The sequence below is a fragment of the Athene noctua genome, chromosome 5 (assembly GCF_965140245.1).
Source record: "Athene noctua chromosome 5, bAthNoc1.hap1.1, whole genome shotgun sequence".
NCBI classification, from domain to species: Eukaryota; Metazoa; Chordata; class Aves; order Strigiformes; family Strigidae; genus Athene; species Athene noctua.
The window spans coordinates 28434564-28450609 of record NC_134041.1 but is presented as its reverse complement, the minus strand read 5'-3'; the positions used below and the strand labels follow the sequence as shown (position 1 = coordinate 28450609).

Genomic DNA, 16046 nt, shown 5'->3' with positions numbered 1-16046 from the left:
GCGGTGAGGACGCCCCCAACCTCCCGCCGCACCGGCGCACCGCCCCGCCGCCCGCCCCCTGCGCGCCTCCCGCGGACGGCGGAGCGCGGCGCGGGGCCGCGGGGCCGGCGGCGGGCGGCGAGCGGCGGCGGGGCGGCCCGCAGCCCCCGACGGCAGCGGCGGCGATGCGGCGAGGCGGGGCGGCGGGCGGCCAGGCGGGGCGGCGGGCGGTGCGGCGGGGGCGGCGGGCGCCGCGGGGCTGAGCGGCGGGCGGCCGGGGCTCCGCGGCCCCGGGGAGCGGGGAGCAGCCGCCCGCCCGCCCTCCCGGCGCCGCACCCGGCACACGGATTTACGGCGCGGACTGCAGCCTCTGGAGCGGCCCCCGCAGGTAAGGCACCGGCGGCAGCACCGGGGGTCCCCGCAGCCCCCGCGGCGCGGCGCGGCTCCGAGCATCCCCCCCCTGCGTTCGCGCCTCGCCGGGCTCCGGACGCGGCACAAGTTTCCCCCGTTGCGGTCCCACCGGGCACCGGCTCCCTCCACAACCCCCCTCCGCCGCTCCCCTATCGGTTGCTGCAGGGATGGGGCTGCCCCGGTCTGCGCCCCAACCCCCCCCCCCCGCCAGCCGCTCGCCCTCTCCTCCGCTCCCCCCTGCGCCCCCCCGGCGGGGGAGCGGCGGGGGCCGGGGTCCCTCCCGGACAGCGCCGCGCACCGGCTGGCCGCAGTGGCGGGGGGTGCCAGGGGGCTGCGGCCAACGCGCCCCCCAGAAGGAGGGTGGGCGGCCAGGTCGCGGCAGGGGGAGCGGAGCCGGCTGCTGGGGCTGATGCGGGAGAAGCCTCTGTTGCTTTTGGACCAAACTTGGCTGCGGGAAACCTGCTCTCAGCCCCGCAGCCCCGGGGTGGGACCCGTGGGACGGAGGTGTCCCCGAAGGGCATGCCCTGAGCCTCCTGCTGCTCGAGGTGACGGGTACCTCCCCTCGGCCGGTGGCCATCCCGGTCTCAGGGATGCTCTCCGGCTAGGCCTCAGCCGGAGGATGAGAACTGCCCTGTGGTCTCTGTCCTCCACGGGGAAAGCCCCCTCCAGCCCTCCTCGCAGCGGGGCCGAGGGTCGGGGGGCTCGCCTCGCGGGCTGGGGTGCTCCCGGTCTCCGCGTTGGACACCCTTCGCCTTCGCAGCCAACCTCAGAAAGCGAGCGTGGGAGAGGCGGTATTGCCTGTGGGAGAGGTGGCAGAGCCCGCGGGAGAGGTGGCAGAACCCGGCTGTCACTGCACACCCCGGGGCACGGGGAGGGGGTCGGCCCTCCCCTGGGGATGCTGAACGGGTCCTGAGTGGGACCTTCCCCTCTCCTACACCGCTAGCGCTGCTCCCCCGCAGACCTGATGTGCATGGGAGAACGTGGGTACTGCTGGGGTCCAGCCTCGCTGGCACTGTCAAGTGGGGATTTTACTCGGTGCGACTTTCCTGTGCCTGGAAGATCCCCGTTTGCAGCCTTTTCCCCCGTTTTCCTGCACGGTGGCAGACTGTCACCATCCGTTGGGCAGACAGGCTGTGCAGCTGAGCCGTGACTTCCCGTGGGTGTGGGGTATCGATCCGTAGCTCCACCAGAGCCCGTGGGGAAGTTTTTGCTCAGCTTGGCACATCACCCTGGGGAGCCTGATCCGATGCTCCTGAGCCAGAGGGGGGTCAGATCTGGAGTCCTCACTCCAGACATGCTACTGTCATACTTCTCGTTGGGCAGCAGAGTAGCTGGCACACGGGTTTAGGTGTCCCATGGTGGTTTATGCCAGGAATTCTGGATGCCTCTTTAGCTGTGAGCTGCCTTCACCTGGGTCTGCTGTAATGCCCAGTCCCAGTACCATCCCCTCCATGTCTCCCAGGCTTGCTGAGCCTGAGTCCTGGGTAGTTCTTTGATCTGCCAGTGCTGATGCTGTGCCAGGGTGCATTCGGGCTGCAGGATGTCCTCTCCGTGGCTGCACATCACAGGTGGCCCTTGCCTTCTCCCCTGGGTGCCTGCTGGGTGCAGAGGGTGCCCTGGGTTCATCTGCAAGAATGGATGTGAGTGCAGGAGTCTGGTCACTGCGTGCAAAAGCCTCCTCCAGAAATCCCTTTCTCCTGAGCGTCACCAGCATAAGATGAAATAAGCGCAGATCCTGCAGTTTTAGGGCTCTCTACAGGTTTTGCTGCAACGAACAGTAGAACGGGCTGAATATAAAATGTTTTTTTCTCTGTTTCCCAATGCAAAGCTTTTGCCGTCAGAATGAAAACAGATGTTTGGCTGCCTGTTTAAGCCAGTTTTACAGAAAACTGCCTCTGGTTAAGACACTAGCAGTACTAGGATCTCCGGACCCGTCCCGTTTACCTCCATGACTTTGAAGACTGCCTGAGCGTAACTGTTCTGAAACTCCCCTGGACCTGGCAGAGCCAGGGTTGCTGCCAGGGAGGTATCCCCCTGCTCCCTTTAAAAAAAAATAAGGGAAATAAATACAAAACACCATGCAGATACCAGAAGAGGGTTTCAGAGCAGTGAGCTGAGGAAGAGAGTGTGGCTTGGCACAGCGTTGTGGGTTGGAGCTCTAGTCTGGAGCCGAGTCCCCGACACGGTGTCCCCGTGTCCCCATCCAGCTTCGGGTGCCCTGCAATGCGCTGCAGGCACGCTGAGGAGCTCTTCAAAGGAAACCCAGGGGAGCATCTGGGCCCTTGCTCTTCAGCCGCCTTGCAGTGTGTGAAAAAGCGGCGGCAGCAGCGGGATATCCCCCAGGAGCACCGTGTACACATACCAACCTGGGAGACAGCCCGGCTTATTCAGTTATTTAGCACATAGATCCAGAGAGAGAGTGTTTTCCTATGCCTGTTTTACTGCTTTAACAAATTGATAGATTACTGCTGATATTTTGCTATGGGCCATCTAAAAGCACATCCCGTGCACTGTGGTGGAGCTCATCATCTTGCTGGTTTTCTTACAGCTACTCAGACCATAATGCTGCCCAGGGGTGGTGGCAGGAGGCGGGTGCAGGCCCTGCTGCAGGCTCAGGGTGTCTCCATTTGTTCACAGGGTACAGAACAAGCTTGCACTGGCCCAGAGAACCACGGCAGGGCTCTGCTGAATCACAGCTACCTGAGTGCACCCTCTGCCTTCACAGGTTGCTGCTGGTGCTGTGAGAAGTAGCTTCGTGTGTAAATGGGGATTTCTTCAGAACTTCTGGGAGGAGCAGCTGGCAACAGAATAGCTCTGTGGTAAAAATGTGTGTGTATGTGTGTGTGAACTCCAGTCTAAAAGGGAGAGGGAAAACATCCAGAGTTACGGAACTGATGCAAATGGAGCTGGCTTTCATCTCTCCCTGCAGCATCCTTTGTGGAAGACATTTGCATTTCCCCAAAGTCAGTTCCTCCCTATCTGTCCCTCAAGCAAATCCAGAGCTATAAAGCAGAGGAAAGCCTCTTCACAAGGTGAGGAGTGGCTTCCAGACTGGGGGGGAGGTGAACCCAAAATATTTACGAAGGAAAGCTCTTATTTTAGGGCAGCAACTCTGGACAGGGCAGAGGATTGCACAGGCAGACGGTGGTGTGCCCCACTATTGAGCGCAGGGAGGGGGAGCATTCCGGGGCTCCTTCCAGGCCACCACATGCAGGTGACCCATCCGGGAGGGGGACGGCAGGGCTCATGCATGCCTCTGACCGCCCCTTGACAGAACTGCAGAAAGACACCAGGACGTGCTCCTGTGAGCGGGTGCTCAGAGTGGTCCAGCATCACCCTCTTTAGAAGTGCTGGGACACCCCTGTGGCTGACATCTAACAGCCACCTGCCCTGGGGTGCCCTGCGGTCCTCTCCTCCCCCCAATCCAGTGGTGCTGAGGGCTGCTGGGGCTGGGGGCTGCAAACAGCTCCCGGGTGGACTGCTGCCATTTCAGGGGAAGCCTCCAGCTCAGCAGAGACACAAACAAAACAGGATTTCATGATCACTCTAGCAATAGCTATTAGCTATGCTAAAAGGATTAACAGCTCTGCAGGACTCATCAAGTGTTTAAAACAGAACTCAAGCATCAAAGACGGCTCTTATAGGCTCACATTTTCACATCAAGTAACTCTGAAAATTCCTATCCAACTTAATTAAAACATCCACTCCGCTTGTTAAAAGCAAAAAAACAAAGGCCTTTTCTCCTTAAGCACCAAGCCATTTTGAAGAGCCGACATTACAGAAAAGTATGCAGACTTCTTTGTTAAGGAATCACCTTTGTGAAAGTCTCCTATCCCCAGACCACTGTGGCTGATTAATCTCAAGCTTTCCAAAAAGGAAATAAATATGTTTTTTCTTTTTTTTTTTTTTTTTTCTCCTGGCTAGGGACCACAGAAGAAAGATGAAAAAGTGAGAAGAGCTTTGTACAGAAAGTTAGATAAGAGGGTGGGGGAGTGTCAAAACCAGACCTATAATAGGAAACAAGCCACTGAAGTGCTGGTGAAAGTACCTTTCATCTTGGAGGCTCCAAAGTGCTGTGCAGTGCATGAAGAGCTGGAAAATAATTGACAACAACCAGCATCATGAGATGGAGTCACCACCTTTGCTGGTGGCAGATTCACCACAGGCAGGTCAGCGGCTCACTTGCCATCAGTCCCTGACTGCCCCTCTGCTTGCTCTGCTTGAGGGATTTGTCACTGATGGTGTGAACTGGTGCAGCCGAGCTATTCTGCAAGACCCCAGGCCAAAGTTTTAGGTGCTGTGCTTGTGTGACACTTACATGAGGACATGTGGTCCTGAGCTAGCCTGGCATGGCTGAGGTGTGATGGTGATAATCAGCCTCTTCCCTCATGTGGTTGGTCCCAGGCAGCATCACCATCATCTCCCATAGGGTCATGATTTAATTCTCCTTCTCTGTGATGTGCCAGTCTTAGTGATATTGGGTCATCCCCAGGCTTCAGCATATATCCTCCCTGACCATGCTCACCCTCCTCTGTCTGCCTCAGAGGCTTTAGTTATTTCAGGTGCCCTGAAATAGGTAGAGAGGCTCCCTCTGTATGAGGTATAATTGGCGTGGTATCACTGGAGCTATGGGTGCATTAAACACAGTATTTAAACTTAGTAAATACTTTTTTGACATCCATTGAGGCCTTGAACATTTTAGGATTTCATCCCATTTTGTTGATTTTGTTGGTTTTGATCAATAATGAAGTAGCAACCCCTCCAAAAGGATTTAATAGCTCCTTTCTTTCCTCTCATTTATGGGTAAATTTGATTTCTTCCTCTTCACACTGTCCTGTGTAGTCAGAGGGTAACTGGAAGGTCAGTGCTGAGAAATGCCATCAGGAGCAGAGCTGCTCCTGCTGTATATTCGTAAGATTTTCAGCGCACCTTGCCTCTTTCCTTCCCCCTTGGCCATTTTCTTGAGGCAGATTTTAGGACTTGAGCAAACAGCCTCCCACACCTGGGTACCCTCTGGGCTGCTCCTGGGGACCCGCCACGCTCTGGCGCTGGGGACAGCAAACTGCAGTCATGCTGGGCTCGTGGCATGGGAAGGTACGTAAGTACAGACTTTATGCTCATGTACTCAGTGCACGGTTGGGATGTGAAATGCAGGAATTAGGAGGTAGACAGGGTTTTTACATCAAGTGTTTATAGCACCTTCCTCGCTTTGTGTCTAGACATAGCTATAAATGAGGGAGAGGGCTATTACCTAGGAATAAAACTACTGAAACCAGCCCTGGAGAGCTTGTCACTGTATTTCCAAGGAACTGGGAGATTCCTTATGATTAATGTAACAATATCGGAGGCTGTAAACTCACCGCAGTTGGTTACTGAGTCAGGGGACACACTTAGAGTGTACCTGCCACCTGCAGCTTAGACTAAGCATTAACTAAGGTCTCTCGCCAGCCCTTGGCCATTCCTAGGGCTGCCACTTGCTTACAGATCATGGGTTCAGTTCAAATGACTCCACCAACTGCAGTGGCCTAATAAAACAGCCCAGTGATCGCCAAGGTATAATTTCTTATTGCAGTGTGGCCCAGCGTGGGTGTGGCGGAGAGGAGAGGCCACGAGCAGAGCCCAGACTATGTAGCTCGTTGGGAAGCTCTTCCTTCACACCAGCTTTCAGGCAGGGAAAGCAGGAGCACATGTGTGGGCAGCCTGTGCCACCACTGACCGCTCCAAGCGGTGCCATGTGTATGTGTATGGTAGTGTGGCGGGGGCCTTCAAGCACCTGTGCAGATGGGAAGCACCTGGGATCTGAACCCAGAAACCCATCCCAGACCTGACTTGCAAGATCATGCCTAGTAAATAGTGGTGGGAGAAGTTAGACTGTAGGGATCTCATTTTTTTGGATGCAAATTCTTTTCTCTGATCTCTGCTTCTATGGTGTCCAGCACAGCAGGGTCTCAGTCTCTGCCTAAGGCTTTGCAATACTGTTATAGCATCAGCAAAAGTAATAAAAAAGAGGGTGGACTCCCTGGAAAAATACCATGAAGCAAAGCACTGACATGCTCTTGACAGCAAGAGCACAAACCCCTTATTTTTTCAGCTAAGAAAAAGGTCTGAATGATGGAGCGTAGTGCCAGGGGATGTCTCTTCTGAGCTCTTGGTTGAAGGACTGTCATTAGAGGATGAAAATGGGGGTGGGAAGGGTCACCTGATGGTAGGGACCTGTTGGCACCTGCTAGCCTATGGCTGACCTGCCTTCTGAGGGAGGAGGAATGGGGAGGAGCCGCCATGTGAGCAGTTGGTGCAGGAGGCAGCAAGTGGGCAAGCTGGGTCAGCACCTTGGTGTCTGCAGAAGGTGCTCCCCAAGTTAGGTTTCCTGCCTAGATTGTGTGCTGTGTCCAGGCTTTGTCCCCCCCCCCCCCAGGAGTTTTCTTATGCCATGCATTCAAGATTAGGAGGCCCTTGGGCAATATGGGCCTCATAAGTACCTAAGATCTATTAAAAGCTGCTCTTCTCATTTGACTCCATAAAGAAAACCATTGGGAATACAGCAACACTCCTTGGATGTGAGTAAATATTGGCCTTGAATGAAGTCACTGATAATGGGAGATAAGTTATCAACAGCTGTTTAACCTAATATTACTTCCATACAAGATAACACTGAGCTTTTGCAAGAGGTTAATAACTAGATGCAGAACCCATCACTGCATACAAAGACACCTGACAAACTGCAGGCTTAATTTTTCCCCTGGAGCTTTATTACAGCTGAAGGAGCACGTAGCAGGAAGATGTGCTGGTGGGTCAGGCCTGGCTCTGGCAGCAGCCAAAGGTGATACTGTTGAGCACATGGCTCTGTGCAGTGACCTGGGGGACAAGCATGTTTCCCTGTGGGTCTAGCTCCTCCAGATCAGAGGGGCTGCGATGGCATCGCTATATGGTTGTATTAGCAGAGCTTTTACTGCTGATAATCAGGCTTGAATCCCTGTGCTGGGCAATGCCTGCGTTGCACATCCAAGCACAGTGACCATGGAGCAAAGAGTGAAGGAAGGTAGGTTATACCTGCCATTAATACAGACATCTGGGAGACAGTGTCGAAACACAAAGTGTGTATCAGTTGTAGATAACAAGATAGATCCCCACGAAAGAGAATGCAGCTGGTCCCATATAGGATTTTAGCCCACAGTTATGGGTATATTTTCTACATCATCTTAGATGGCTACTGGTCTCTGATATGTCTGTTACAGCCTGCTGTTGGACCTGTCATTTCACAGGGTTTTTAGAAAAACGAGGTTGGCAAGGGTCAGAAGCACTCAGAGAGATTAGAAAGGCTCTGTTAGAGAGCAGCGTTTGGCTCTGCAGCCAGCTGCACACACCAGGCTTCTCCGCGGAAGGGCTTCTCCCTTGGCGTTACCCAAAGAGTAGGGCTGAGGCAGAGATGTCTCCAGCCACCTTCCCACTACCACGATGTAGGACTACACTGGCTATTTTAATTTTGTTCCTCTCACTTGATCCCGGTCATGGATGCTGTGGTCTTTCAGCGCTCAGCTTCACAGGTCAGAGCCATCTGCTAAGGGAAGGGCTGGGGTGGGATGCAGAGGGAGTGGACCACCACCTGGTCCCCTCTGCCTCCAGGAGCCACAGGGCTTCTCAGTGCTTTCCCTGAGCATCAGGCGGACATGAGGTCACTGGTGTTAATTCCTGGCTGGGACGTGCCTTAGATGTCTCTGAAGACCCTGATGAGCTTGACTGAGCCCTCGGCGGAGACTCCTGGCAGGAGCTGGGTGGACTTCCAGTGTTCCTGGCTCCTAGCCCCTGCTTTATCCAGCAGACCACACTGCTGCTCAGCAAAGCTGGCTGCAGATGCTAGGATGGCAGCTGCAATCCTATTGATCCCTGTGGGGATGATGAGCCCAAATGAAGACCCTTGGGAAATCAGCACAGAATATAAAAATCTGGCAGCAAAGCAGAGGCTCGGACTGTGACAGCTCTGCAGATAAACCGTGTGAGAGCCCAGCTGTGCAGAGCATCCACAGAGAGCCTGCTTTGAATGCACGTTCGATGCTCAGGATACATAAGGAAATCTTCATCTCTTCCCACGAGCCCCTCACACCTTTCCCTTCTCCCAGAGGAAGCATCTGGAAGCAGATCCAGGTCCCTGCACCCATGGAGGGGACAAGTCCTCAGTTACCCTGGGGCCAAGTGTTTCTTCCGCAAGGTGTGAGACCGGAGGGAACAATCAGCCCAGCACCTTGGAAACATGCTCTCTCCAAACCTCCCACAGTCTCAGGTCTGGGAGGGTCAGAGAAACCCTGTGCCCCCCAAAATGAAAAGTCTCTCCATTTCCTACCACTGCAACAGCTGTTGCACAGGTAGATGTGCATTTGCAGGATGTGCTGCACTTCTAGCGTTTAAATCTTGTCTATTGAAATAGCTGGGCATAGGGGCTGTGTGTGTGCCTGAAGGCACTGTGGCCTTGCTCAGGCGGGTAGTAGAAAGCTGCTGCACTACCCAGCGTGTTATGAGCTCTGGGGGGTTGCTTTTGGGTGGGCCCCGTTAAATAGTTTTTAGAATTACCTGCTTAGGCAAGTGCATCTCTGGGGTTTTGCTAGTAACTCTGGTTAAGAAGAAAGCTGCTATTATTAATCCTTGTGTGTGGCTGCTTTTTCCCAACTCAAGCATTTCAGCTGAACTTTTCCACCCCGTGCTGTTTGCAAACCACGCAGTGTGCGAGCATGCCCTTGCCCTTCCCACACATGAGACCGAGCAAGATAGCAAACAAATTGCAGGTCCCTGGTTGTCCTTAGCAATTAGCAGATAGCTCGGGCTGCCAGTTGCCGCTGCCCTGGTATAGCTTTTCTATTCCCTGCGGGTTCATTTCTGCAACAGCAGCAGAGCCGGCCGATTTAGGTTAGCCTTTCTATAGCCACCCCTGTCTTTCTACATCATTTACATTGCAAGGTTAAAGGGTAGTCTGGTAGAAACTTTATTATTAAAGATCCTGAGTTCTTGCCTTATCAAAGTCAGGACAGTCTGGGTTGACCCCTGTGGACCTGTATGCCTGCATTTAAAAAGCACGAGAAATTCCTGTAGGTCTGCTGGCAGCACGTAAGCTATTTCCTCCTGCTAAGGCTGGGCAAGTTCTGCATCCAAGCAACTGCTCCCTGCTGTGGGCTGTAACCTTGCGATTCTCTTCCAGAGCTGGATTTGAAGCTCCTGCTGCAGTTAACCTCTGTGAGCAAGATCCTGGCTGGCAACAGCTTCCCTGGTTTTCTGCATTTCCAGGAGAACCTGCTGCATTGTGGTTCTGCCAATCAACACCTCCTCTTGCCCCGTGCAGACTGCGTGCCTACACTTCTTCCCAATCTGCTGGTACTGCACACACTGGTGCTAATGAAGCTTTCACTGCTATTACATGTCCTTTTCCTGGGCAGCTTCCACATAATTAATTCACCTGCGGAGCCATTGGCTTCTATTTTAAAGCTTTCTTTTAATCCCTTTGCAAAATACCCAGCTTTTGATTTGCTCTTGTTTGAATTCCCCTGATTATCTTAAATTTTGCTGAGCATGACTGATGGTTTTCAGTGTGCAACACAGCAGTAAGCCACCTAGGGCTCCTCGGCATGGGGAGCCTCTTCGTTCCGCTCCTCCCCATCCCTTTGGCAGTTACAGTGATAGAATCACTGGTTCGTTCAGTTCTTATTTCCCTGATAGAAATCAATCTCATGTTTTCTTTGGTTTCTCCTTTGATTTCTTAGCTTTTGTGATATTCCCATGTTTTCTGAAGTTACACAACTCATCCCACCTAACAGCCAGCACAATTTTTTGCCTCACATAGCATCATGTGCCCTTAGACTTCAGGCAGTCCTTGTGCCTCCCTAGCTCAGGATGGAGGTCATGGTGGGGCTTAATCACCTCTTAATTAAATCTGTCCTCCTGTGTAACCCGTCTTTGGCAGTGAAGCCTCGCAGTCCTATGCAGATCTTGCCTCAAATTCACTGGAAGAGAGGAGAGTTGCTTTGAACTCCCTCTTCACACCCAAGTCTAGCAGGGGGAGTATAGGAAATTTACAGTTGCAGAACTTTGCAGAGTTGCATTGTGCTCGATTTCCTTGCAAAAGCAAAATAAAACCATCCAGGGAAGAGGGAAGAAAGACTAAAGGAAAATGCAGCAGACATCAAAGGAGAAAATGCTGAATGAGAGGGGAGAACTGACATCCGTAATGTGAATTTGGGGAGAATTTATAAACATGAAGTCAAATAATCACAGCGCTTGGGTACTTTAGGTTACATTATTGGGACTCATTGTTCTTCATTAACCTTCCAGCCACCCGGGTTCAGGTGTCAGCTCAACATCAAACCACAGCCGATCAAAACTTCATCTGTTTGAAAAATTGCTGGAAAATTGGGTTTTCAGGTGACTGAATGTGATTTTATGAGGCACCTGCCTTTTGCAATACTGTTAAATCATTCAAGATCAAAAATCTGAAAACAGATATTTGGGCCTGAAATCCAGTACTGGGCGCCAGCCAAAAAGAGCTGATAAAAATGCTGTTGCATTTATTTGTAAGTGAGGAGTCTATTTTTCTGCATGTGCTACAGGGGCTTTCTTCCCCCTGCCTCCGCAAAGAGGTGGGGCAGGATCCAGGCACTTCCTTGCCTGGAGAGCAACATAGAAAACAACTTTGATTATTTCCACAGTGCATCACTGCATTTTTCAGCTATCTCTGCTGGGGATGCTCTCCCCTGTCATGGCAGGACAGGAGTGTGCAGGGAGAGTAAGAAAGACACCACTGAGCTGGGAAGGATGTCTAGCTTGAGCAGCTCGGCAATGAGGGTTGTCCATCACGGCTGTTTCTTTGGTTGGGAGAAAAAGTGGAAGTGGGTCCAGAGAGTGAATGAGGCTTTCCCAGAATAGCTATGACTTAGCAGGGGCTGAAAGAGACACGCCATGCAAGTCCCAGGTCTGCTGTTTTATTTCTGCTTTGTCCCTCTGGAACACAGAAATTACTGCTGGAATGACAGAGGTATCAGATGAAAACTGCTGAGTGATATGGTGGATGCCGTGTGAGGACTACCCATCTTGGAAGATGCGGTAGAAGCCTGGGAGAGCAACCCGCCTGCAGGCAGAGTGACTGAGTTTGGATCAGGTGCTGATGCCACCAAGGCACCCCTGAGCAAGGGCTTTTGGTTCTGCAGTGGCCTCCTACAAAATCTGTAGCCGCTGTGCAGCGCAGGGTGGCTGACCACGCTTTTACATTACATTCACAGCAGAGTGACCTGCTCAGATTGAGTTGTAGCCAAAATGTATGCAGTCAGGCATGCGATGTTCTTGTAGCCTCCTGGAAACTTGGTGGGACCCCGTCAATGAATGCTTGTCCGATGTGCACACTGTGGGGAGTTAAGGACCCCTCCTAAAACTTGCAGCCTGGTCTTGTGCTGCTGCTCAACGCTTGAAGGGGGCGAGCTCTGCCTGTCTCCAGTGGCATGTGGGTCCTTTGGTGGCTGTTGCTGAAAAGATCATAGGGGACCCTTCAGTTGTATCAGCAAGCATGGGCTGTTCGGAAATTAATTGCCGTTTCAACCTGTGTGTTTGAAGTGGCATATCTCAGATCAGAATAAAATTTATTAATCAAAATAAAACCCATTAGAATCAACACATTTTTGCCAACGAGAAACAAGCATATTTATTCCGGTTGCATAAAATTCTGGACTTCTGGAGGCAATGAAGTCATTGAAGGCAGTTTCAGCTTCCCCTTGGTTTCTGAAGCGTCTCCCACACAGGAAGCTGTCGAGATGCTTGAAGAAGTGATAGTCGGTGGGCGAGAGGTCCGGTGAGTACGGTGGATGAGGCAGAGTTTCATAGCCCAGCTCGTTCAACCGTTGCAGCGTCAGAAGAACGTGTGGCTGCGTGTTATCGTATAGAAGGATTGGACCCTTTCTGTTGACCAGTGCTGGGCACAGCTGTTGAAGTTTCTGGTGCATTTCATTGATTTGCTGGACGTACTTCTCTGCCATGATCGTTTCACCTGGATTCAGGAAGCTGTGATGGATTAAACCAGCAGTAGACCACCAGACAGTCAGCATGACCTTCTTTTGGTGCAGATTCAGCTTTGGGAAGTGCTGCGGAGCTTCATCGCGGTCCAACCACTGAGCCAATAGTCGCCGGTTATCATAGAGCATCCATTTCTCGTCACACGTCACAATACGGTCGAGAAATGGGTTGTTCTGGTTGTGAAAAAGAAGCGCCAACGACACTTCAAAATGGTGATTTCTGTGATTCTCATTCAATTCGTGTGGCACCCATTTGTTGAGCTTCTTCGACTTTCCAATCTTCTTCAGATGCTCAGAAACAGTTGATATGCTTATCCCAAATTCTTTTGCAAGTTCTCGAACAGTTGTGCCTGTATCTGCTTCCACCAGAGCCTTCAGTTCATTGTCATCAATAGCGGAAGGATGTCCGCTACCTTCTTGATCTTCAAGGTCAAAATTGCCATGTTGAAATTTTTGGAACCAAAGTCGCACTGTCTGTTCATTAACACTTCCCTGGCCATATACCTCATTGATGTTTCGAGCAGCTTGCGCTGCATTACGTCCAAGTTTGAACTTGTAGAAGTAGATCTGTCAAAATTGCTGTTTTGACATCTGAACTTCAAACCTCCAAAATTTATCAAAAACACAGTTTATATTATAATTTAATTATACAGTGTGAAAGTTCATAACATGAGCTTTTCAAAAATATATAACAGTACGCCAGTCGAGAAGGTACTATTCCTGAAACATATACAATGAAAATCACATTACAAAACGGAAATTAATTTCCGAACAGCCTATACAAATGCAAAATCCCACCAGTAGCTTCTACTGGTGTTCTGTATCACATTACCTGGTTTAATATAAAGTGTCTGCAACCCGTCGCTGAGCAGGAATTCATTGTCAGCCAGCTGTCAAGCTTAATTGGGTTGTCCTGTAAAATATCTTGCATATAAGTAAATCAAAAAGAGTGGGGCCCATAAAAGGGCCAGCATGTGGCACATTCATGTTATTTATAGGCTTCTCTGTGGTGCTCATCACCATGGCAGCTATGAAGGTCGATGCTGACAGTTGTAAGGAAATGCCACATATGTTTTAAAAAAGCCACGTGTATGAAATAAAGCAGGACTTAAACATTCTGGTGGAGATGAGAGGCAAGGGTGCCATGTTCTGCACAGAGCCCCCAGCCCCACAACAGCAGGATGGGTGGGGAAGGGGACATGGCAGGTGATAGTGGGTCTGTGGGCTGAGGGCATCTGGTGTTGTAGAACCCACAGCCCTGGTGCCCTGGGTGCTGTGTCCTGCCATCTCCTTGGAAAAGCTGGGAATAAAACCCAACTCCCATTCTCTGTGCCCTCTGCGCTGGGGCTGGCCCAAAGCTCCATCCTTCCTTCTTTCAGCCTGAGTTTATTCATTGCCAGCTATCCTCATTTGTTCTTGTGACAGCACTGTCCTTTGGCTTATGGCCCTGCTGCGTTTTGCAGTGCTGATCCTGCCTTGCCAGGCTGGTGAGCAGCGTTTGTGCAGGGCGTGCAGCCCATGAAGCATGGCATGACACAGTGTGGCATGACACAGCGTGGCTCAGCAACCACACACAGTGCCTCAGCAACCCCAGCCAAGTGCATTCCTGGGCTGGATGGGGCTGCCAACAGCCCCTGCTGAAGTTGAGGCCACAGGGCCCAAAAGTACCCACATGGAGGAGGCTGTAGATCCCTTCATCCAGTTTCTCCTCTTCAGGATGATACCCTCATTTACCAACCTGTTTTTTCATACCTTTCTGTTTAATTATACTGAAGCCAGTGGTGGTTGCTCACTCCAAGCTTATTTTCTACAGCTGGCTTTTTTTATAATGTTTTTTCTACTTAAAAAACAAACAAAAGCAGCATCTCCTCATGTCAGTTCTGTAATTGGCAAGTAAAAAGCCTGCTCTAGCCACATCCAAGCAGAACGGTTTTGAGCATCTATGCCTCAGTCTCTGCCTGGAAAGCAACCTCTTGCAAAGCAGTATCAGTCCCAGCAGTATTGCTGTCTCCAGCAGCATTGCTCCAGAATTACTCCCAGGGAGATGTATAGCAAACCCTCAGTGTGGTCCTTTTATTCCAAAACTACCTGGTCTCTCAGCTGACACCAGTGATCCTAATTCCTCCATATACCTGGTCAGGCTCTTTCTCTCAATGGATACATCTCCATCTTCCTGCTTGCATGAGGTTGTTTCTTTCTCTTGGGGTGTCACAGCTCAGCCTTGACCCTAGAGACCCAGGAATTCTTAGCCAGTCCTTCATGGATATCTCTCTCATTGTGAGAAACTCTCTCTATAAACCCAAATCTTTCTTCTCCTTAGCTAGCTGTGGCTTTTCCATCTTTTGTCAGGAGATTTTTTCTAAGGACTAGCAGGGGTCTCTTGAAGAGGGCTGTTCCTCAGCAGCTTCTGTGGTTCATGCAGTGCCTTTCCTGTCATCCTTGCTTCTCTGCAGCAGAAATCAAACCGTGCTCATTTTCCCCTCACATGGGGATAAGTGGGTGCTTCTTCCCCTTGTGTTTATGTCTCCTCTCCTTGCTCTCCATGGGCAGCCTTGGCTCCCTGGCTCCCACTGGTGATGGACCTTTTGTTTCCATGAAATAAATGCCATTCCCCAGAACAGCCACCTGCAGGCTCTAGTAACTGCTCCCAGCCCTGCGCCTGAGCTGCATTCCTCACTGTCAGGAAAGCCCCAGGGGACATAAAAGTAATTGTTAAAGTCACTATTTCTGCCTGTTGATGCTAACCATAATTCTGTTCCTGCAGGAGCATGGGGGTTCACACGTGTATGTTTGTAAGTGTTCAATTTATGCTTTCTTAATAACAGTAAGTGCCTTTGCCAAAGGCATTTGGTTAAAGAGCTGCAGTAAATAAACTGGGAATTTTTTCTGGGGAAAGGGAAGTCATAGGCTGTCCTGAAGTTTATACAACTGCTTCAGTAACATTTACTGCCCTGTCACCTACTGTTAGTCCCACGGACACAATGGGTGCTGCTCTTAGAAATGAGTCCACGTGGGTGATGAATGCTAGGCAGCTGGTGCAATGCTTTCTCTGGCTCCTACAACTGCATTCAAGAGCTCTTCATGCAGAGCAAATGCGTAGGGTCTCTTTTTGCTCTAAGACTTATATGCTTATTAAGATTTCTGCAGCGGAAAAAAGATTGCAAGGCAATTCAGCTTGCTAGCTAGGTCATGAATCCATGTGTATGTTATGAATGGTAACGATATGCATGTGCCCTGGGCTTTACAATCATATCAAGCAGTAATACAAGTGAGGATGAAAATAAATCTTAATACCAACTGCCCTACATGAAGCAAATACTTATTTTACATAAAACCTAATTTTAGAATGTCAAGACTGTAGCTGATCCACTTTGTCTCACCATGACTTAGCATAATGACATACATATAGATAAGCATATATACATATATATAAAAAAATATGTATTTGTAAACACACTCTTTTTTACCTCATTTGTTTTGTCTGAATGTTAGTGCCCCAAGAGCCAGCACTTGCTCTCTCAGTGGGGATTCTGCATGCTAGCAATCCTTCTCTTCCTCGCCTGGGCATGGGGAAGGCAGCATGGGCACCCGGCCCTGCCATCTTAACATGCAGTT

General features: G+C 51.0%; 1 protein-coding gene across 4 annotated transcripts in view; it reads left to right on the top strand.

The window, feature by feature from the left end:
- The first annotated feature begins 234 nt into the window (after positions 1-234).
- Positions 235-16046, top strand: part of TMEM121 (transmembrane protein 121) — a 42649-nt gene continuing 26837 nt past the window's right edge. For 2 of the 4 annotated variants that reach the window (XM_074906803.1, XM_074906804.1), the window contains exons 1-2: positions 237-367; positions 3028-3209. The gene's annotated coding sequence lies outside the window, so the exon portion shown is untranslated. Of the gene's footprint in view, positions 368-3027; positions 3210-16046 lie in introns of all 4 variants that reach the window. The other 2 variants (XM_074906806.1, XM_074906802.1) reach the window with 2 other exon arrangements.